The following is a 23,025-nucleotide window of genomic DNA, read 5'->3' on the forward strand; positions in this document are numbered from 1 at the left end:
TATCTGCTCTTTATGACAAAGCGCCTGGGAGAACAAGTTCAGAGCTTGACTAAGCAAAGTACAGTAATGGCTGCCTGGCTGGCGGACCAGGAAGGTCGAGCAAGGCGAAACAATATACGAGTGGTAGGCATCCCGGAGAGTTCCTAGGACCCCAGCACTGATTTGTTTCTTGAGGACCTGATTCTTAATAAATTGAAGCCAAAGCGCCTCTCAACCTTTTTCTCGGTGGAAGGAGTGCACCAGGTGTTGGGCATGCCTCCAAAACCAGGTGCTGTTCAGTGCACGATAATCGCTTGCATACTGAACTTCAGGGATCATGATACGATATTGCAGGTAGCTCAGTCACAAGGAGATCCATATCTAGACAACGTGGTGATCCGCTTTTTTCTGGACTTTACCTTACAGGTCCAGTGCCAGAGGAAGAATTCCGGCGTAGTGAAGAGAACACTATGGACCGCGGAACTGAAATACACAATGCTGTTCCCCTCCAAACTGAAAGTCATCACCGAAGGGAAAAAATAGCACTTTGTCACCCCTGAGGAGGCATGGGACTGGGTGGATGGCTCCAGAGTGGCAGGAAAGGGGGCCAATGGTGACTGGAAAAAGGATCGGCCCCGGGACTCCGGCGAGAAAAGGATAGCCCCCGTACGGTCGGCAGGACCTGGTTCCACCCCTTGCGGAGCCCGGGAGCACCGCTGAGGGCATACTTATTATGAAAAGAATGGCATATGCTGTAAATTGGGGTGTACCGTTCGAGATGGGTTAAAGGTGGGTGGGTGTAGGAGGAGGCTAAGTGGGATGGATAACCACCAACATTTTTGGGGCTGCAAATTTTGACGTGCTCCAGGTTAGGGACTGCACATTTAAATCATGGTTTATGGGGGATGTTTAAAACAACATTACTGATTATCTGTGTGGCTGGTGACCGGGCGGATGGGGCTCACCCCCACTATAGGATGTTCTGTTTGGGGTGACAAGCACTCTGCAAGTTGGGGATGTGGGGAGTTTGATGTCCACAAACCTGGGTAGCGGGGCGGGGGGAGTTAAGGGTTAATTTATGTTTCATAAAGGCTTTGCAGTACTATGCTTTTTACTCTTGTAATGGTGAATCTTGGGTGGGGCCTTGGCACACAGGATGCTCTCCGTGTATCATGGGAGGGAGAGGCCGTTCGCCAGAGGCTGATGGGGTACTCCATAGAGGATGTCATTCCTGCGAACTGATAATGTGGTCCTGGAATGTTAGCGGGCTGCGGAGTGGCATCAAACAAATGCTAGTTTTACAACATTTACATAGCCCTGATGTGGTGCTGTTGCAGGAGACTCATCTCCGGAGCCATGACTACAAAGCTTTAGATAGAATGGGATATGTATTGAAGGCCCATGCAGAGTATACCTCGGATTCGAATGGGGTGGGTATCCTGGTAAATAAATTGCTACCTTTCATTCCTCAGGGGGTGTGGCATGATGATTACTGTCGATTTGTGGTCCTGAGTGGGACGTGGGGGGGACTGCGCTAAATCTATGTTCGGTCTATGTGCCCCTGCGGCTCTTCGGGATGACTTTACCTACTGCCAACTGTGGAACCTCCCTCCTGGCATACTGCTGATGGCTTGCGATATGAGCACAGTTTTAGATATGGGCATAGATTGAACAGGTGGCACAGCGGGGACGGTGGGTTGGCGCCTGGCCCAGTTTGTGTCTGCAATGGGATTGGCAGATTTATGGAGGGAATACAACCCGGAGGGCTGCTAATACACTTATTTCTCAACACCACATGGTAGCTTTTTTTGAGAAAAGACTATTTGCTAATGCCCCGAACCCAGGTGCTGCTTTTTTGCTGAAAAGCACCTGGAAAGAGGAAAATCGGACCACTCCCCGGTAGAAGTCCGCTTGTCAGGCTCATCGGTCGGACACCAGATGCCGCCCGCTTGATGTTTGGTACCTGAATGACAGGGAGATAAGAGATAAAGTATGAACCTGCACTGAGTTGTACTTCAAAGAAAATCTGGAGTCCATTGACTCAGCGATGACCCTCTGGGTGGCTTTTAAACCTGTAATTGGGTGGGGGGGGGCAAGGCGATAATAGGGGCAAGAAGGACACTCTGCTGCAGTTTCAGTGATTGAAAGGGACATATTGGAGCTTGAAAGGGATGCACAGGAAGGGGGGAATTGAACAAACACAGACTACGACAGCTCCAACAGGACCTTCAGGCCCTTGTGGAGAATCTCGCAAGAAAGCATTCACTAGCTACACAACATCAATTATGCAACGTTGGGGACCAGTTATTAGCTTGGCTGGAAAGGTGTGACAAACAGAGGTTTTGGGTGTTGGCGATCCGAGACGAAAAAGGAGACACACACACACACACCACCAATGCAGTGATAGTGGAGGCCTTCGCAACCAACTATGAGATGTTACACGCCTCTCGAACATCCATGACCGTTGCAGACCGAACATCCATGACCGTTGCAGACTGCAGGGACTTTCTCCGAGACATGGCTCTCCCGGTGCTGTCGGAGGGGGACTGTGAGGCCTTGGAGCCAGACATGACCAAGGACGGGAGATCTCTGACTGAGCTTCAGTAGGGCGAGGCAAAAGGTCCAAATGGCCTCCCTTTCAGATTGTATAAGGGTTTAGGAGGAGTGGTGGTTGGGCTAATGCAAGCAATGATCCAGGAAGCGAACTCCGTTGGATGCCTCCCCATTGACCAAATAACAGCTACAATAGTGGTCATACAAAAGGAGGGTAAGCCCCTGACTGACTGTGGGCCGTACATACCGATATCATTGCTGAATGTGTAGGCCAAGGTATTGGCTAAAGCCCTAGCTACCAGACTGCAGGGGATCCTGCCCTCACTTGTCCACCCTAATCGGGGTTTGTCCCCAACAGCCCTCGGTTCAATCTGAGGTGCCTGAACGGGGTGTTAAATCTCACCGGGTCTCAAAAGGTTGAGAGGCGCTTTGGCTTCAATTTATTAAGGATCAGGTCCTCAAGAAACAAATCAGTGCTGGGGCCCTAGGAACTCTCCGGGCTGACTTCCACAAAATCTCCGACAAGGTGGCTGTGGAGGAGACACATATACATTATCTGCTCTTTATGACAAAGCGCCTGGGAGAACAAGTTCAGAACTTGACTAAGCAAAGTACAGTAATGGCTGCCTGGCTGGCGGACCAGGAAGGTCGAGCAAGGCGAAACAATATACGAGTGGTAGGCATCCCGGAGAGTTCCTAGGGCCCCAGCACTGATTTGTTTCTTGAGGACCTGATCCTTAATAAATTGAAGCCAAAGCGCCTCTCAACCTTTTTCTCGGTGGAAGGAGTGCACCAGGTGTTGGGCATGCCTCCAAAACCAGGTGCTGTTCAGTGCACGATAATCGCTTGCATACTGAACTTCAGGGATCATGATACGATATTGCAGGTAGCTCAGTCACAAAGAGATCCATATCTAGACAACGTGGTGATCCGCTTTTTTCTGGACTTTACCTTACAGGTCCAGTGCCAGAGGAAGAGTTCCGGCGTAGTGAAGAGAACACTATGGACCGCAGAACTGAAATACACAATGCTGTTCCCCTCCAAACTGAAAGTCATCACCGAAGGGAAAACATAGCACTTTGTCATCCCTGAGGAGGCATGGGACTGGGTGGATGGCTCCAGAGTGGCAGGAAAGGGGGCCAATGGTGACTGGAAAAAGTATCAGCCCAGGGACTCCGGCGAGAAAAGGATAGCCCCCTACGGTCGGCAGGACCTGGTTCCACCCCTTGCGGAGCCCGGGAGCACCGCTGAGGGCATACTTATTATGAAAAGAATGGCATATGCTGTAAATTGGGGTGTACCGTTCGAGATGGGTTAAAGGTGGGTGGGTGTAGGAGGAGGCTAAGTGGGATGGATGACCACCAAAATTGTTGGGGCTGCAAATTTTGACGTGCTCCAGGTTGGGGACTGCACATTTAAATCATGGTTTATGGGGGATGTTTAAAACAACATTACTGATTATCTGTGTGGCTGGTGACCGGGCGGATGGGGCTCACCCCCACTATAGGATGTTCTGTTTGGGGTGACAAGCACTCTGCAAGTTGGGGATGTGGGGAGTTTGATGTCCACAAACCTGGGTAGCGGGGCGGGGGGAGTTAAGGGTTAATTTATGTTTCATAAAGGCTTTGCAGTACTATGCTTTTTACTCTTGTAATGGTGAATCTTGGGGGGGGCCTTGGCACACAGGATGCTCTCCGTGTATCATGGGAGGGAGAGGCCGTTCGCCAGAGGCTGATGGGGTACTCCATAGAGGATGTCATTCCTGCGAACTGATAATGTGGTCCTGGAATGTTAGCGGGCTGCGGAGTGGCATCAAACAAATGCTAGTTTTACAACATTTACATAGCCCTGATGTGGTGCTGTTGCAGGAGACTCATCTCCGGAGCCATTACTACAAAGCTTTAGATAGAATGGGATATGTATTGAAGGCCCATGCAGAGTATACCTCGGATTCGAATGGGGTGGGTATCCTGGTAAATAAATTGCTACCTTTCATTCCTCAGGGGGTGTGGCATGATGATTACTGTCGATTTGTGGTCCTGAGTGGGACGTGGGGGGGGGGGGACTGCGCTAAATCTATGTTCGGTCTATGTGCCCCCGCGGCTCTTCGGGATGACTTTACCTACTGCCAACTGTGGAACCTCCCTCCTGGCATACTGCTGATGGCTTGCGATATGAGCGCAGTTTTAGATATGGGCATAGATTGAACAGGTGGCACAGCGGGGACGGTGGGGTGGCGCCTGGCCCAGTTTGTGTCTGCAATGGGATTGGCAGATTTATGGAGGGAATACAACCCGGAGGGCTGCTAATACACTTATTTCTCAACACCACATGGTAGCTTTATTTGAGAAAAGACTATTTGCTAATGCTCCGAACGCAGGTGCTGCTTTTTTTGCTGCAAAGCACCTGGAAAGAGGAAAATCGGACCACTCCCCGGTAGAAGTCCGCTTGTCAGGCTCATCGGTCGGACACCAGATGCCGCCCCGCTTGATGTTTGGTACCTGAATGACAGGGAGATAAGGGATAAAGTATGAACCTGCATTGAGTTGTACTTCAAAGAAAATCTGGAGTCCATTGACTCAGCGGTGACCCTCTGGGTGGCTTTTAAACCTGTAATTGGGTGAGGGGGGGGCAAGGCGATAATAGGGGGCAAGAAGGACACTCTGCTGCAGTTTCAGTGATTGAAAGGGACATATTGGAGCTTGAAAGGGATGCACAGGAAGGGGGGAATTGAACAAACACAGACTACGACAGCTCCAACAGGATCTTCAGACCCTTGTGGAGAATCTCGCAAGAAAGCATTCACTTGCTACACAACATCAATTATGCAACGTTGGGGACAAGTTATTAGCTTGGCTGGAAAGGTGTGACAAACATAGGTTTTGGGTGTTGGAGATCCGAGACGAAAAAGGAGACACACACACACACACACCACCAATGCAGTGATAGTGGAGGCCTTCGCAACCAACTATGAGATGTTACACGCCTCTCGAACATCCATGACCGTTGCAGACTGCAGGGACTTTCTCTGAGACATGGCTCTCCCGGTGCTGTCGGAGGGGGACTGTGAGGCCTTGGAGCCAGACGTGACCAAGGACGGGAGATCTCCGACTGAGCTTCAGTAGGGCGAGGCAAAAGGTCCAAATGGCCTCCCTTTCAGATTGTATAAGGGTTTAGGAGGAGTGGTGGTTGGGCTAATGCAAGCAATGATCCAGGAAGCGAACTCCGTTGGATGCCTCCCCATTGACCAAATAACGGCTACAATAGTGGTCATACAAAAGGAGGGTAAGCCCCTGACTGACTGTGGGCCGTACATACCGATATCATTGCTGAATGTGTAGGCCAAGGTATTGGCTAAAGCCCTAGCTACCAGACTGCAGGGGATCCTGCCCTCACTTGTCCACCCTAATCGGGGTTTGTCCCCAACAGCCCTCGGTTCAATCTGAGGTGCCTGAACGGTGTGTTAAATCTCACCGGGTCTCAAAAGGGAGGCGCAGTTAGTGGCAATGGCATTGGATGCAAGATTTGCACTCGACTCGGCGGAGTGAAATTACATGTTTGCGGTGCTGGAGAAACTAATTTTTGGCCCTACATTTAGGGCATGGTTTATATTGCGCTACCGGGCGCCTACCGCCAGAGTCAGGGTTAATGGCACAGTTTCAAGGAGCTTTGAACTACAGAGAGGCACGTAACAGGGGTGGCCATTGTCCCCCATGATGTTTGCAATGGCACTTAAACCCCTGGTGACATGGATTCAAAGAGACTCACTGATCTGGGGTATAGAGGCACCAGGGGGATGGGAGGAATGGACCTCCCTTTACACATATGCTGTTCTCTTGTACATTACACATCCTCAATCTTCTATTGTCTGAGTTATGCAGGTGTTTCATATTTTTGGTGATCATTCTGGGTATATGATCAATTGGTCGAAGTCTCTCTTTCTGTGGAGGCTCCCTGCCTGCCTCGGACTGTCTAGCCTTGGTGTCGGGAAAGGTTCCGGTATTTAGGGATTCGTATAATGGGGGACCCACTGGAGTTCCTATAGACACAGTTGGAAAGGCTTAGAGAACACATGACACATTGGGGATCCCTGTCACTGACTTTAGTGAGTAGAGCGACCCTTTTTAAGATGATGAGTCTGCAGAGACTACTCTATATCATGCAGAATATGCCCTACCGGATGCCACCAGCTGTAGTTAGGGGCATTGATCTGGAGATCTGTATATTGTTGTGGAAAGGAAGAGCCCCCAGGATAGCATTGGCCAAATATAGGGAGGGGTATACAGAACCAGACTGGGCACCGAAACCAGCCCTGGTAAACTGCTTGGCTGGCAACCCTGGGGAGAAGGGGGGTGTGGGCGAGCTATTTTCTAGGGCCGGTTTCGTTACAGGGGGCCGATATTGTTGGCCCAAGGGGCCAAAACCGACCCCCATCCTGGCAGCCCACCGGGTAAATGCCCGGTGCCCGCTATGGCCAGTACCTCCCTAACATTTAAAAATATTATTGGGCCTCCTAACTTCTTGGTCGTGAATGATTGGGTGTTTGCCGACCAACAAGACCTGGCTTACGGGGTGGACAGGGCGTTCAGGGTATGGGTACGGGGGGGGCTCCTGCAGGGTCAAGCAGGAGATAGCCGCCAGCCAGGCCATACATAAGTAGTAGTCAATGTGTGGAAGGAGGCTGCCCGGTTCATGGGCTGGAAGGGGAGACTCACTGGTCAGACACCACTTTGTTACAGTGCACTGCTGTCGGAAATAGGGGTACTGATAGGGTTCTGGAGGTGGGAGCTCATAGGTATAGAACATCTGAGGGTTATTTGAAGGAACCAGATTCTACATACCATTTCCTGACCTCCAAAGGGAATTCTACTTGGTGGAGACTTAGCGATTTAGAAACCTATAGCTAGGGCATGGTCTGCGATGCAGTCTGATGGAAGGGGACCAACTGTCTGAGTCCTCACTGCTGGAGGACCGTATAGTGACAGAATCACCTTTATTTATAGGAAAATAATAAATAATTCCCCAGATCAACTGAGCCCCCTAAGATCAGCATGAGAGGAAGTTCTGGGACTTCTTGACAATGATGACTGGGCAGAGGCCCTTCAGGGACTTCATGAGGAGGCTATCAGGGTGCGTTTCTGGCTAGTCCAATTACAAATATTCCACAGGGTGTATTATGCACAAACAGAATAGGAAAAGCGGAGTCCTTGCTGTGCAAGATGGACTGTGGGTGTTAGGGGTCCTTTATTCATACTCTTTGGGACTGCCCTTTGAAACAGGGATACTGGGCAAGGGCGTTGGCGACAATGAGCAGGGTAGCAGCGTTTGAAGTCCCACTAGATGCAAAATTGCTACTTCTAGGAACAAAAGGAGAGCTTGACTGCTACTGGCAGTGGGAGAGGCTACTGGCAGTGGGAGAGGCTAAGTGCAATATAGCGAGGGTGTGGGGATCCACAGCAACGCCGGTGGACACTGACTGGGAGATGGGATCAGACTGGTGTGAAATGGAGGAATGTGAGGTCTATAAAGCGAGTGGGTGACCTAAAAAATGGGAAAAGGTGTAAGGGGCTTGGAGAATGAACAGATGAGAAAGGCGATTGGAGAATTGTGGGAGGGATTACAGGCTGGGAGTAGGAAGATGCACAGCGAAAGCACTGTTGTGTTTGGCCGTGATCTAAGATCATATACAGATTAGAGGAGCCGTGTGCTCTGTTGGAGCCCATTGTATAAGCATTGTTACTCAAAAATGTTATTGTCATGTGATAGTCGAAGCCTGAGTTTTGGTTTAATAAAAAGATTTATTAACAAGCATTTACAATGCAATGGTTTTGCCTTTGTTAAAGTTAGAGCTATTGGCATTGCTCTTGACATTATTTATTTATTTATTTTTTAACATAAATAAATGGCATTGTCATTTACAATGCCAATAGCTTAATCTCTCGCAAATGCCACACACAAACACCCACAGAGAGCCCCCCACACACACAGAGCCCTCCACAGACACACCCACACAGAGCCCCCCACACACACAGCCACACAGAGCCCCCCACACACACCCACAAAGAGGCCCCCACACACTGCGAGCCCCCCCCACACACTGCGAGCCCCCCCCCACACACTGCAAGCCCCACACACACAGAATGTGTCCTGGGATAGTGCACTCCTCTTGGGGCACAACGGCGTCACAACAGCCCTTGTGCAATGTGTGCCCGCCCCACTGCACGCACATTTTTTCACACTCAGACGGACACACACACACAATACACACTCTCACACTGATACTCAACACGTAGACACATATGCAGAGAGACTGAGAGACATGCAGACGGACGAGCTGACACGCACAGGCACACTCACTCAGCCACACAATGCGTAGACAGATGTACACACATGAAGAAACCCGCACAGACACGCTCACAAACACACAGGCGCATACACATAGTACATACACACATAAGTATGTACACACATGTATTAGTATGCTCAAAAGTGTATACACAAACACCATTATTCACGGTGCATTCGTAGGTGGCTGGAGGGGTGGACGGCACGAACCTATCCTGACCTGCTTGCAATAAATAAATTAAAAAAAAAAAAAAAAGGAAAGTCAACTATTGGATTCAAATTTGTTTGAGGTGGACTAGCAAATCTGTAATCTCTGAACGCCTTAAAGACCACTCAATTGACAAATGCAGAATGTGACGTGGAAGTTATTGTAGAATTTTGGCAATCTGATGTTTAGACTGGGCATGCAGGCGGGACAAGGTAATCAAAGAAGCGCTACCTTCATGGATTAACACATAATTTGTATAGTTTTTAAAAGTGCCAAACAATTATCCCGTTTTCAGCAGTAAATATATTCTCAGCTTCGTCTGAGGCTTGCAGCCATGGCGGCTCTTAAAGAGATACACAGGAGGATATGATCTGCTTGTTAAAGCTCACACCCTGCGTACAGCTACAGCGCGTTTCCTTAGTCCGGGGTATGACTGTTTCAAACCAATGCCATCGCTGAATGGAATCTCATTCGTTTCTGCAGGTTTGTGCCGTCAGTAGAGTGACTGCAACTTTGAATGTTTTTTTTGTTTGATCATATGTAGGCTGTGTGTGGTGAGCCTGCTATTTTCAATTCTAGGCGCACTGTTTGGCTAACTTAGAGCATCTTAAGAGAAGCTGGTGAGAGGGTCTTGATAATCGAAAACAAAATAATAGTAATAAAAAATAGTAAATAAAAGGCACTCACTGCAAGATTAAGCTCTTAAGGTTTGAGGAGTTAATGCTGACATGATGGACTTACTTTCTAAGCACTGGTGTCATTGACCCATAGCCCCAGAAAGGTCATTGTAATGTAATTCTTTGTCACCATCTCAGCCTGAAATCGCATGATGTCCTTTTTCACTCTCTCCTGCCATTTCCCTGCAACTCCTCCATATTTACTGAGTGGCATGAGGTAGTCCATGCCGCAACTGAATACGCACAACTTGTCAGGTCCCAAAGCGTATCTTTACCTGTCAGGCAAAGACCCCAATGAGCAGAGAGGTGGTTCAACAGAAAGCAGACAACACAATGGAGAAGCAGCTGGTGAGTGTGCCACTATACATTATTATAAGGTGAGAAAGAATACCATAAATGCATTAAACTTATCTTCAATTGACAAACAATTGGCAACCGATAAACTCTTTCGGACGACAAAAGCAGAGATAAAGGACCTTGAAAGTGGGCACTGCTAAGGGTGCTGCTGGTCAAGTGGAAAATTAACTTTTGGGGCCCGTAAAAGACAAAACATTCCCTACCCCTAATTTTGACCACTTAAAGACAGTTCCTGCTTGTAGTGCACTCGCGTACAAAGAGGGCTGAGGATTTGATTGACAATTCAAGCAACTTGCAGATGTGCTGGTAATGTTGGCCAATGGCACTTTAACAGAGGAGAACTTTTAGTTTCACTTCATCATTTAGAACTAGAGCAAGCACCTTTATTGCCCACCTCTCCGGCTCTCCATATGAACATCGTCATACCAGCATGACTACCCTTATTACCATACTGCGTACTGTCAAGACCCAAGCTGCATACCCACAAATCGCGTTCACTTGATTGGCCTCTTCCACTGACAATACAATCCTAGGATGGACCTTCCCTATCCTCAAATGCACCTTCATGGTTAGAACTCTCTAGCTCCTTGCAGCCACCCAGTTGTCAAACCCACCAATCTATCTGTCCACACCAAATCGGATCATACCTTTACGTCAGGTAAACCACTCCACTGTCCAAAAATCAGGACTTTTTAAAACTTTTTTTCTTAGTCTGAGATTACTTACATTATGGACCAGTGACACTAGGAAGACAAAAGCTCGATACGAGCATATGAGCCACACTTGAACCGAAATCTACCATGTAATAGATGTAGGAGTTGAATACAACACTGAGGCATTGCACGAAATGGATTGCGTTAGTATGAGCACGTTCACTGTTTCTCTTAAGTCTTCTCCCCTTCCGTCAGCAGATAGGCTGTTAGAGGGGCCCCTATAGCCTCCTGGTGGGATGTCACCCGCAGCTCCTCTGCATACATTTCAATCTGGATAGATTTTTACGGGCTCAGAGGTCGGCCCATTTATTTGTACTTGGGCCACTGCACAATAGACTAATCCATTGTATGACATTTGTGGGCATGCCCATGAGTTGCAAAATCACAAACATATAATTGCACACTATAGATTCCAAGGTTTTGGGGGCATCCAATAGAACCGCATCAACTTCAAATTGAGGGTTGCGCTGGTGGAGCAGTGCGAAGATGGTGTACAAATTGTGCAATGGGGACCTCATCGGCGCAAATCTCAGCTGTTCTGCCAATATCAAGTTAGGGAGGGAAAGTCATTAGCCTGTTAGCGATAAGTTTCAATAGAATCTTTACATCTATGTTTATGAGTGACGGAGGCCATAGGACTCGCAGTGCTCTGGGGGCTATTTGCGGCTTGAGAAAAGTAAATATAAGCGCTTCTTGAAGTGTGGGTGGTACCAGTCGTGTGTTATATGCTTCCTCGTATAATGCAATCAAGTGTGGTGCTAGAAGGGGGGTACATTCCTTTTAGAATTCACTTGTTAAGCCACCCAGTCCTGGGGCCATGCCCATTCTAAGATTCGATATGGCCTCTCTCTTTAACCTCGTCTACTGTGATACGTTGTGCTCGAAATTCTCTTTGACCCTCCGACAGTCACGCCAGCGCAATCTCGTTTAGGTAGCTACTCAGGTCTTAAGTGAAGCTCCTGTCATGCGTTTGGTATAGATTAGTATAATTATCAGTGATGATCGCCAGTATGTTCTTGGTGTCATAGTATTCCGTGCTATTCGGAGAGGTAATTTTCAGTATGTTCATGTGCGCCAATGGTGTCTTGAGCTTTTGTTTTGTTTTTGTCTTTGAGTGGGAAGTGCTGTTCAGGTGTAAAATGATTTAGGATTGGAGTATCAGAAATACTTCAGCCAATCCAAAGGCGTCTCACAGCATTTCGAAATGTTGATTGGTTGTGACATTTTCACACGCCGTCTGCCCCGTCCTGGCTCCTACATGCTATGTGGGGCGCTTTTGTTTTGGGCGGACAGGTTTTAGCTGAAGTTTTATCTGAGGTGAGTCTGTTCGGTACCGGCTGGCGACAACCTGGGTTAGGTTGTGCCGTCCTTTGTAGGTTGCCGGTTGTTCTGGATGGGAGGGGAGCAGAAGAGTAGCCACAAAAGTAACACCCCCACTTTTAAACACATTCAGTGAGTGAGGCAGTCGTGCGAACCTGACTCTTTATTGGACGGTCACGGAGGTGGGGGTAGCCTTCAGTACTAGCAGCAAGTGCATTTCAAACATAGCTTAGCGGGAGGGGGGTGAGAACACGGACAGCGGGACGGGGGGCGGGAACATGGGGGAGCGTGCACTTCGTATTAATTAGTAGAGGTGGCATCTCCGTTCCACTCGGCCACCGGTCTGTTCACGTGGGGTCGGCTCTAAACACCAACAGGATCTCAGAAATGACGGCGGCTGCAATGAGGGCGGGTGCCATCAATGCCGGACCAGATTCAGGGGCGTTCCCGAGAACAGGCTTTCGGCTGACGTAGCCAAAAGCCAAAAATTCTCGGGAACGCCCCCAAATCTGGTCCGGCATTGACGGACAGGCCCGTCTTCCAATGGCTAGCCTACATTTATGGAGCTAGCCAATGGAAGACGGGGGCCGTTCCTGTCTCCCCTACTATAATCATTAGGTTTTTCGCCTGCGCGAAAAAGATGCGCAGAGCGCATCTTTCGCCAGGCAAAACCTAAAAAAAGGACATTTTATCACAGACCCTCTGAACATTCTGTAACCACATCCGAATGTGTTTTCCACTCTATCCTTCACCTGTGTGAGAACAGCTCTTAATCCAAAACTGGTTACATCAACTGTGATCGTATATTGTACTTTTGGATCAATAAGCTTCAAATTCCTTGACCCCACCAACTGAGACTTGAGCCACTCAAAAGCTTCTTGACACTCTTTGTCCCATACAAAGGTAGTGTTTTTCTTTAGCATGTTGGGCAATATTTTATTTTTGATGCAGAATCAGGTATGAATTGGGAATAAAACTCACAAAGAACAATGAAAGACTTGATTCTTGTTTTGTCACTAGATGGCAAGGCATCAATGATGGCTTTGACAAGCCCAGGCATTGTTTCCACACACTGCTTTGATACTACATGACCTAAATATTCTAGCTTATCTCTCAGAAACATACACTTTTCACATCTCAATACCACTCCTCTGTTTGGCATTTCTTATGGCCGGATGAGTCTCCTAAGCCTTTTCTTTCGGGCCTCCCAGTGAAATATCTCGGGATTTGGTTTGATTAAAAGCTTAGCTTCAGCAACTAAATCAACAAACTGACACATACCTGTTTCGGCCTCCTGAAGCTTTTAATTTTCTTTTACCTCTTCTACCCTTAGCAATGAAAGAAACAGTCATCCGAGCTCCTGTCAGCTCTCCCATAGATTATGCGAAAGCTCTGTATGAGGCCTGCCTGGCTATCTAATGGATCGACTCCAGGTGGTCCAGAATGCAGCTGCTTGTTTGCTTCTTGACCTCCCCAAACGTACCAGTGTCAGGCAGCACCTGCGCGATCTGTATTGGTTGCCGGTGAAGGCCAGGGTCACCTTTAAGGCTCTGGTAACGGTTCATGCTACGCTTTATGAGTATGGCCCGTCTATCTCAGGAAGTGCTTTCAGTTTTACATCCCTAACACACTATTGCGTTACTCTACCATGCTTATGATCTCCATCCCCAAATTTCATCTGAAAAGAAAGGGTGGCAGCTCCCTCGCCTATCTGGCAGCAGTATCTTTGAATTCTTTCCCTTTTGACCTGCGCAGCCTACAGAACCCTACACTCTTTAGGAAGAAACTCAAAACGTTCCTTTTTAATTGAGCTGGCTCTCCATTTTCTTAGGCGCTCTCCCCTCTTCTACTGACTCATGGGCTTGTGCCGGGACACTCGCTTGAGTAGCTGTGCTAGTTATAAAACTCGGATAACATAACATAACTCTTCTTTCCTGCATTATGCTCAACACTTTTGTTAATATATTGTCATGCTCTTTTCTTGTTGCCTCATAAATCAACATAGCGCCCTGAAATGTGGCAATCCCCTTTACAGCCTTAAACATTTGATACATTATCCTCTGAAAAATTGCAGATGCTGACGCCAGTCCAAATGGCTTCCTGCAACATGGAAATGTCCCTATTGGTGACACAAAAGCCATAAGATGTCTTGAATATGGACCAAAAACAATCTGATGATAAGCTGCTTCCAAGTCTTGTTTTGAAAACCATTTGGAACCACCAATCATGGTGACAAATTCAGTGATTTTTGGTAGAGGATGCAAATATACAAAAATGAGCTTATTCAGGCTTTATAGATCCACACACACTCTCAAATCACCATTCTTCTTATGTGACACAACCAAAGGTGACAACGATAAAGAGGGCTGAATTAGCTCAATAATCACCTTCTCACCCAACTCTGTGCGTTCCCTTTCCAACTTCTCTCTCATAATAAATACTCAATTTATGTTTGACTGGAAATACATCATCCTTGACTGTGATCTGATGGTTGAACCCTTTGAGGGTGCCCAACTGCCTAGAGAACACAGCAGGAAGTTGTTTCATAAGACCGTTTATGCAGTCACCTGACTCAACAACAGATACTGGATCTTTGGTACCTGGTGTTAACACCATTTGAAGCAAACCTTGGTGAAACCAACCTTACATTGACAAGCCTTTGATTGCTACATAAACCTTACCAAGTATTTTCCTGCCCCTGAATTCCAATGTCCTCAAAGTACCCTGCAACTCAATCTTCTGTCCTTCGTATGACACTGGCGACCTGCCCGGTGACTCCAATGGTCTATTATCCGACACTTCATTGAATAATCCTTAGGGTTATCATCGAGATCCTAGCCCCTGAATCAACCAGTAATGTTAACACTCTAGTCGCCAATGCCTATCTCAACGTATGGATCTACACATGTGGCAGAATCACTGCTTACCATAGAATATTTCCAAACCGCCATTACCAAGTCTCTAAGGCCATCTTGTATTTTTTCTATTTCCTCACATACCATATCAGAGACATTAGCCACAACTGCACCATTCACATGCATGCCGTTGTTTTGAAGAAGATTGCCGCAGTGTATACCCCTTTTTGCACACCCTGCAAAATGGCCAACTTTGTTGCACGCCCTACTTGTTACATTTTTTGCATGGCAAACTTTGGCACCCTTTGTATGGTTTGTTTGTTTGAAAAATTGCCTGTAATCAGCCAGTTCTGATTTGATAGATTTGTCCTTGATGTGAAAAACCTGGTATTCTGGCACAGTAATACTCCGAGTGTGGCCCTCCTGACATTTACATGCGGCCCCCTTGTCAACTTTTCTTGTTTACTGGATGTAGAAATAACATAAAAATATGTTAAATACACAGGCTAGCGTTTATTTAAAGGCCAATTGAAGTTTAAAGAAAGGAAATAATTAGGGTGTCCTGCACTGCTTAACTTTAGGAACACTCATTTTTAAAGACATCTTGCAGCAAAAGTGTAAATGTGGTTTTGTATAGTTGAGACATGACCCTTAGGTGTCGGAATACTTTACATAAGTACTAAGGTGCATGATTAGTATACAAGAGGGAGACCAATATAATGCAGAGATAGGATACGTTCTAGAATGATTAAACATGTCAGTTAATATAATGGAGTTAGAGAATATTTCACAGTATAATCCGACCCAACACTCTATACATGTTCTCATACTAAATGACAAATAGTTACAGTATGAGTATATATATGTCATTCTGCATTTCAAATAATAGTACACACATACCCAAGAACAGTTTATTCGTAGGCAGGTTCTGAAAATCCCTGAATAGCGATGGGTAATTTTGTGATGCCATTTGGAGCAAGGACTCGTAGAAAAGAGTCTTGCTCATAAGCAATCCACACGTTTAACTGACTAACATGTTATGAATTACTTTTTGTGTAAAAATAATGCCCACCACATGAACACGTGGGTTAGTGAAGCTTGCCTATGTTTTTGCTAACACTAATAACACAAACGAAGGACTAAACAGCTTTTATCGGGCAAATCTTTACTGTGCATGTATCAACTGCATCTACGCAATGTGATGAAATAACGCTTGGAGGGAAATTCTTGCGCATGAGCAGAAGGCACTAAAATGGAGTCTTCAAGACTTGCGTGCATGGCACATGCGTAGCTGAAGTGAAAGCAAGCTATTTTACTTATGCTAAAGCGGGGATAGAATGAATAAGTAAAGGGGAATATAGTAGAGATGGGTGGTATACAGTGAAGATATGTGATAACCAGTGAAGTGAGTAGAGGGTGCACAGCGAGTTATTGTCTAAGATCAACAAAGTCTTATACTGGTTGGGTGCTCTCACAGGTAGCGCCTCTGTCCGGTGTATACAGTGAAACCATTTATTTGTGAAAGTAACATTTGCCTTTTCTGACTTTATCACTACTGCGCATATGGGCCTCTCATGTATAACTGAAGTAAGCTGAACCATGTGCTAACTACGTATGACTACTGAGAGTCAACCCAGAAGGATGACATAGAGGTTGGAAGAAGGACAAGGTTGCAGAGTGTCCCAGCCTGAGAACAGGCGGTGAAAAGTTCAAATGAATGGATCTACATGTTAGATTTTTAACAGATGCTTCAGATGAAATGTGAATGCAGGTAGGGTGGGAAATAAAAGTTATGAATAAAAATTAAGAGGATGGGTTTGTGAACAACGGTCTAACTGAATAAAGTGACATGTAAGCATGGTGTGATGATCTTCCCCCCTTGTCTGACCAATTAGAGCATCGCGTGATGTTCTTCCCACCTCTGCCTGACCAATTAGATTTCAAATTTTTACGATATTGAAAAATTGGTGGGTGGAACATCCAGAACGAAAGGTATAACTAAGGTAACCTTAGTTAGTTAGTTAGGGCGAATTGCTGAATGCTGCAGAGGGGAGATGCTGTCGGTGTAGCGGGTGATGCTGATGTTGAGGGAGGTCCTGTGAGATGTTGAAGAAGAAGCCAAATGGAGAACTTTCTATCCTAATTTAATAGGTGTTAGATAAGAAGATTGTGTAAGAATCTTGAAGTGCAAGAGAGTGTCAGAGAGGGGTGTGGCAAATCGTCGGTTCTAGAGAGGTCAACTATCCTGTCCTGAATCCTGTCCTGAAGTCTTTGTCTCCTGAACTGTCCAGGGGGACCATTACCAGCCCTTTGGCCAGGGGGATGGTCTTCACACCATTCTTGGTAAATATAATTTTGTGTATTTGCAGATGTCCTTTTCTCTCTATCTTCTCCCTTTCTGAGTATAAGTCATTGCAAGAGTTCAAAGTGTGTGCTTGATGATTAATTGAATTTTCTCTCCTACGAATGAGGGTGTCTGTACTGTGTTTTCGAAGTGGTACACATGCATTTATTTAGATAAAAACGTTGCTGAGTCTGTTCTTATTTACTTCACAGTATAGAAAAGTTAAAGTTATGTTCATTATCTCCATCAATTAGTTCAACTAATGGTCCACAGACCAGAGGAAAGAACTTTTTGATCAGTGAAGGGTTAGTTAAGAATAAGGAATAAATAATCCTGGTATTGTGATCTCATATAAACTTTAACTCAAACAGTATTTTACTCAATTGTAGTGTGTTGTTTATGGGCCCAGGTGAGTACATGGTAGTAGAGTATCTGTTGTTGGTACGCCGCTGGATCAGTTTTCTGGTAGAAGAGTTATGGTTATTATTGACTAGTTTAGTGATAAATATTGATTATTGATTTATGTTTAACAAAAGAGTTAGCATCTTTTTTTAAAGTTGTCTGGAAATTCCCGGGGAATGAATAGCGGGTGGTGACAGAAGCCACACTGCAGTGAGGTTACTCGTCTGTTGGAATAGCAAAATTTGAGAAGCTAAGCAGGGCTGGCAGTGTTAAATTAGGGACTATTTTGTATAAAAGTTAAGTGTGAGTGATAGCAGAGAGTTTGCTGGTGAAACTTTGGCCTTATATCCTAGTAAGAGTAACACTGAAGGAGTAACAGGTTCTTCCAAGCTTGAATGACACATAAACAGAGGGTTTAACTTGCAGTAGAACAGAAGCAATTCTGAGACTCCAGAATAAGTTGAAATCTATCTTTTGTTTAGTGGAACAGACAGGGTAGTGAATGCTTTTATGTTGTTATTAACGAAGAATTTTATAAAAAGTATTAAGAAATATGTTTTTCGTATTACCTTGTGAAGGGAGGGTCAGTCGCCGGAGTTGCACTGACATCACAGAGAACCGAGCTGGGATTGGATGAAAAAGCGGGTGTGAGGGAGAAGCAGTTTGTAAAGGAGGGGTCAGTAGTGAGGAGTAATACTGACGTCACAAAAGGCCGTACTAGCATTGGTCATACCACGAGGGTGAGCCTGAGTTTGATTGGTTGAATAGATAGAAGCCGCGCTAGGATTGGTGGAAAGGGATTTTGTATGCTGGATCCTGATTTGAAAGCTGGTGTGAGTCGTGCAGATAGTAGATTTCAAGGGTTTGCAGAATACAATTTCACATATCGTTCATCTCTAGAATGTATGGAGAAAAGAAAAAAATGTTGTTAATAAAGAAAATTAAGAATTTCTTTAAGAAAGATAAGCTTGTATTGACTATAGAGGGAATTCCTATTCTGCCACCAAAAACATCCGCTTCTTTTATGATGATGGAAAGAGGATATCATACTTGTGTATATTTGGAAAACTGGATAGAATATACGAAAGGTGATGGAGTGCTAGCTTTTCCTGTAAATGGTACATTTAATGAGAGAATTTTTCAGAATTTGAGGATGAGAATGAATGATTTGGAACCAAGATCTAGGTTAACTCAGTATGAGGCTTTAGAAGAATGGGAGAGAGAGTGAGTCATACAAATGAGAGAAATGCCGAGGTGGGAGATATAAGGATTTTTCCCCAGATACTTGCGTGAGTCTCGTGAAGGTCAGATGAAGCAATGGAGGAGGGCTATGGTATCAGAAGGTTTATACCCAGTGTTAATGGCTGAGAAACAATTAGGAAGCAAGTGAAAAGAGAAAACAAAACATATAAATGTGACAGGATATGGTGAATCAGATGATGAATTGTTGGAGGATATGTTAATTACACCGTACCGAGAAGGACCCAGTAGAGTCACCCCAAGTGCACCGGTAACGGGAACACCCTTAATATCTCATATTTTACATGATACATCAGTTAATAGGGTGCTCCAAGAAAAAGAAAGAGAAGCAATAAATAAAAAAAGAGAGTAATTAATACACAAAAATAAGTCAATTGAATATAAACCCTGAAGCATAGACAGTACCAGTGACTATAGGTCCTGTTATCCCATTGTATGGGGATAAAATGAGTTTCTCAAAACCCCAAGCTGTAACAACTCCTTTGATTAATTCCAGAAAAGAGATAGTAATATCTGATGATCAGGTCAGTGAGTGCGTTTCAGTCATTTTATTAATGGATCTTCCAATAAAAAAAACTTTAAGTGAGACCCCAAAGAGAATTACACTCGGAAGTTCAAAAGAAAGAAGGTCTGTGGTACCTTTAGGAAGTAAAAGCTCTACAACAGTAACCCCAGAAGATTTGGAGAGATGGGCACAGGGAGTTTAAAAACAAAGCTCACCACCAAATATTTTAGATTTTAGATATTTACAAATTGAAAGTGGAGTTGGGAGACATGATAGCTGGAAATGTGGGAATAGATAAGTTGAATCTTTACAATGAGGAGGAGTTGATGTTTATATGTAGGAGCATATCAAGAAATGCAAAATAATGTCATGAGAAATTGACAGAGCTTGCTTCAGAAATTAGAGTGGATATAGGGAGATCAAAGTTGTTACAGAAACCATACAGAGTGGAGTTTACTGATAAGGATTTGGAGAGTATGAATGTGTCTGGAAGAAAACAACAGATAAAAGAGTTAATGAACATTTTGTAGAAGTGGGGAGACATTGACAAGTGGAGACCTAGGCGGACAAGAAAGAAAGAGGAAGCACAGGCAAAGGAAGAGTCATCTGCATTCTTGTTAAAAGAATCAGAAAAGCAGAAAGATTTTGTCCCATGAGAGAGGTTCCTGGTCGTGGATATGTTCATGTTCCATGGAGCAGACAGGATATTTTGTCATTTACGAACGATTTCCCTAAGTTGAGAGAAAAAACTGTTGAATGGTACAAACAGTTTCAAAGGTTTTGCTGAAGGATCTAGATAGTTTGTTTGACATAGTGGTACCTGCTGATGATGGACAGAGTGTTACAATTGATTGGCCAAGTGAGGAGTATCCAAGAGACTCAAAAACAGGAGCACCCTTAGATGAGGTGATGAAGAAATATCACCAAGTAATTACTTTTCTGAAAGGGAAAATACCTCCTAAAGAAACAGATTGGGTAAAGATAGATAGAACCACTCAAGAGTCAAATAAGTCTGTACATGCATATTATGAGCGGTTACAGGTGTTTAAGCAATATAGTGGTTTTGAGAACATTGGTAATAAGGATATGGGACATTTTGTGTATCTGTTTGTATATGGTTTGAAACCGGAGATTAGTCAGATGATTCAGCAGCACATGTTGTGCTGGCAAAGCAAGATGATAGATGAGATTTTGAAATATGCAAAATATTGCAGAGATGACATTGATGCAAGGCATAGAAAGCTGAAAGAGAAAAGTATGTGGGCACAAGTAAAATTGGCAGAACAGCAGGAAATTAAGATGAACACCCAGATTGATAGTCAGGTGAAAGAGCAGAATCAGAATGATCAAGTGGCGAATGGTGGTAAATTAAGAGGACAAATTAATAGAGAGGAAGCGATGAAGAAGTTTCCTTGTCATGCATACAAAAAGCTTGGACATTGGTAGAACGAGTGTTAGAGTATACAGAATAATAATGGGCCAAACCAAAATTTAAATTCACAGATGCAGAATTAAGTGGTTATGAATCAGCCACAGCAGGTAGTTAATCCACAGTATCAGGTGCCACCAGCTCCTATGACAAACTTTGCGAACCAACAAAAATACAGTGCAGATGCCGGATTTCAAGGAGGAAGTTGTAAGAAAAATTATGTGGTTTCACAATATCTTTGATAAAATAATGATAATGAAATGAATTATCTGCTATGACGGTGCCTGAGGGAGGAGGAAGAGGAGTGCGTACTTGGCGCATCCGTGCCGGTAGATCATTCAGGTCCATTTATTGATGAGAAAGTGGAAGGTAGTATTATCACTTTTCTATTGGATACTGGTACTACCCGTTCTACTGTGAGAACAGCAGACACCCCAAACCTACCCCTCTTGGGAGATTCCATCCAAGTCATAGGAGTTTCAAATCAACAAATTAGAACCCCGAACACAAATCCAATGGAAGTGAATATTGGAAATTTTAAAGGCATGCAAAGATTTGTAGTTTGTGATTCCAGTCCAGTAAACCTGTTGGGAAGGGATCTACTGTGCAAAATGAATTGCGCAATCTACTGCACAGTGGATGGTGTTGCTTTCAAAACCCCTGATGAAGATATTGTATATAAATTAATGCTTGGTAAACAAGGTACTGAAGTAGATGAGCTGTATTCATTAATGACCAAAAATGAATTACCAGAAGAACTAAGAACCACAGTGACCCCAGAAGTGTGGGGTTTTACAGGAAAAGAAATTGGGGGGATGTCAAACATAGATCCAGTAAAAGTGACAGTGAAAGAAGGTGCAGCTTATCCAAACACACGACAATACAAAATGAGCCCAGAAGTGAAAGCGAGAGTTGCTTCAGAATTTGACCGAATGATTAAACAAGGCATTTTAAAGGAAATAATGAGTAGTCCGTATAATTCGCCAATAATGGGACTTAAAAAGCCTAGCGGAAAATACAGGATAGTGCAGAATCTGAGAAAGATCAACAAAATTGTTGTGCCTTGTTGCCCCGTAGTGTCCAATCCAGCAATGATTCATTATCAGATACCCTGGAATGCAGGCTGGTTTACAGTAATTGATTTGTACCAAGCCTTTTTCTCTATTCCTTTGTACCCAGACAGCCAGTGTTTATTCACATTTAAGTTCGAAGACCGTATTTTGGCATGGTGCAGAGTTCCTCAAGGGTATACAGAGAGCCCCTCGATTTTTTATCAAATTCTGAAAAAGTGTCTAGAGAAATTAGTCATGCCCTGAAATTCAGTCCTGGTAAAGTACATTGATGACCTACTAGTGGCATCAAAATCACTGGAAGATAGTGTCACTGACTCAATTGCTTTACTGAACCATTTGGCCGACGGAGGACACAGGTGTCTCCAGAAAAATTACAGTTTTGTCAACAAGAAGTTAGTAATTTAGGCCACAAAATAGAAAGAGGAGTTAGAAAAGTGACCCCAGAAAGAATAAAGATAATCAAGCAAATGCAGTTACCGCAGACACAAAGGAAGATAACAATGTTTCTCGGAGTAGTTTAGTACTGTAGGCAGTGGATTGTAGGGTTTTCCATGCTTGCAAAACCATTGATTCAGTTAACCCGAAAAAGAGCAAAGGACCCAATTGACTGGAATGATAAGAGCGTGGAAACATTTGTGAAATTGTCTGGGTGAGGTCCCTACCTTAGGCATGCCTGATTATAGGAAATAATTTGCATTGTTCTGTTGTGAGATAGAAAGTTGTGCACTTTCAGTTTTGACTCAAAGACATGGATTAAGGTGATGTCCAGTGGCAAGTCTGCTACTTTGGATCCTGTGGCTTCAGCTTTACCTTGCTGCTTAAAAGCAGTAGCTACTATTTGTATGAGTCTAGAGCAAAGTGAGTCAGTTGTGATGGGACATCCAGTCAAGGTTTATGTCCCACATTCAGTTGAGATTCTTTTAACAAGAACTCAAACACAGTACCTTACCCCTAGTTGGATGACTAAGTATGAAAGAGTGATTCTGGGAGCAGAAAATGTGACAG

The 23,025-nt window shown here is 44.8% G+C and overlaps 1 protein-coding gene across 2 annotated transcripts in view; it reads right to left on the reverse strand.

Annotated features, from left to right (window-relative positions):
• The window catches only part of CMKLR2 (chemerin chemokine-like receptor 2), a 127,818-nt gene that overhangs the window by 84,783 nt on the left and 20,010 nt on the right, over positions 1-23,025 (reverse strand). The gene's annotated exons all lie outside the window — the stretch shown is intronic.

The sequence above is a fragment of the Lissotriton vulgaris genome, chromosome 2_1 (genome assembly GCF_964263255.1).
Source record: "Lissotriton vulgaris chromosome 2_1, aLisVul1.2, whole genome shotgun sequence".
Taxonomy (NCBI): domain Eukaryota; kingdom Metazoa; phylum Chordata; class Amphibia; order Caudata; family Salamandridae; genus Lissotriton; species Lissotriton vulgaris.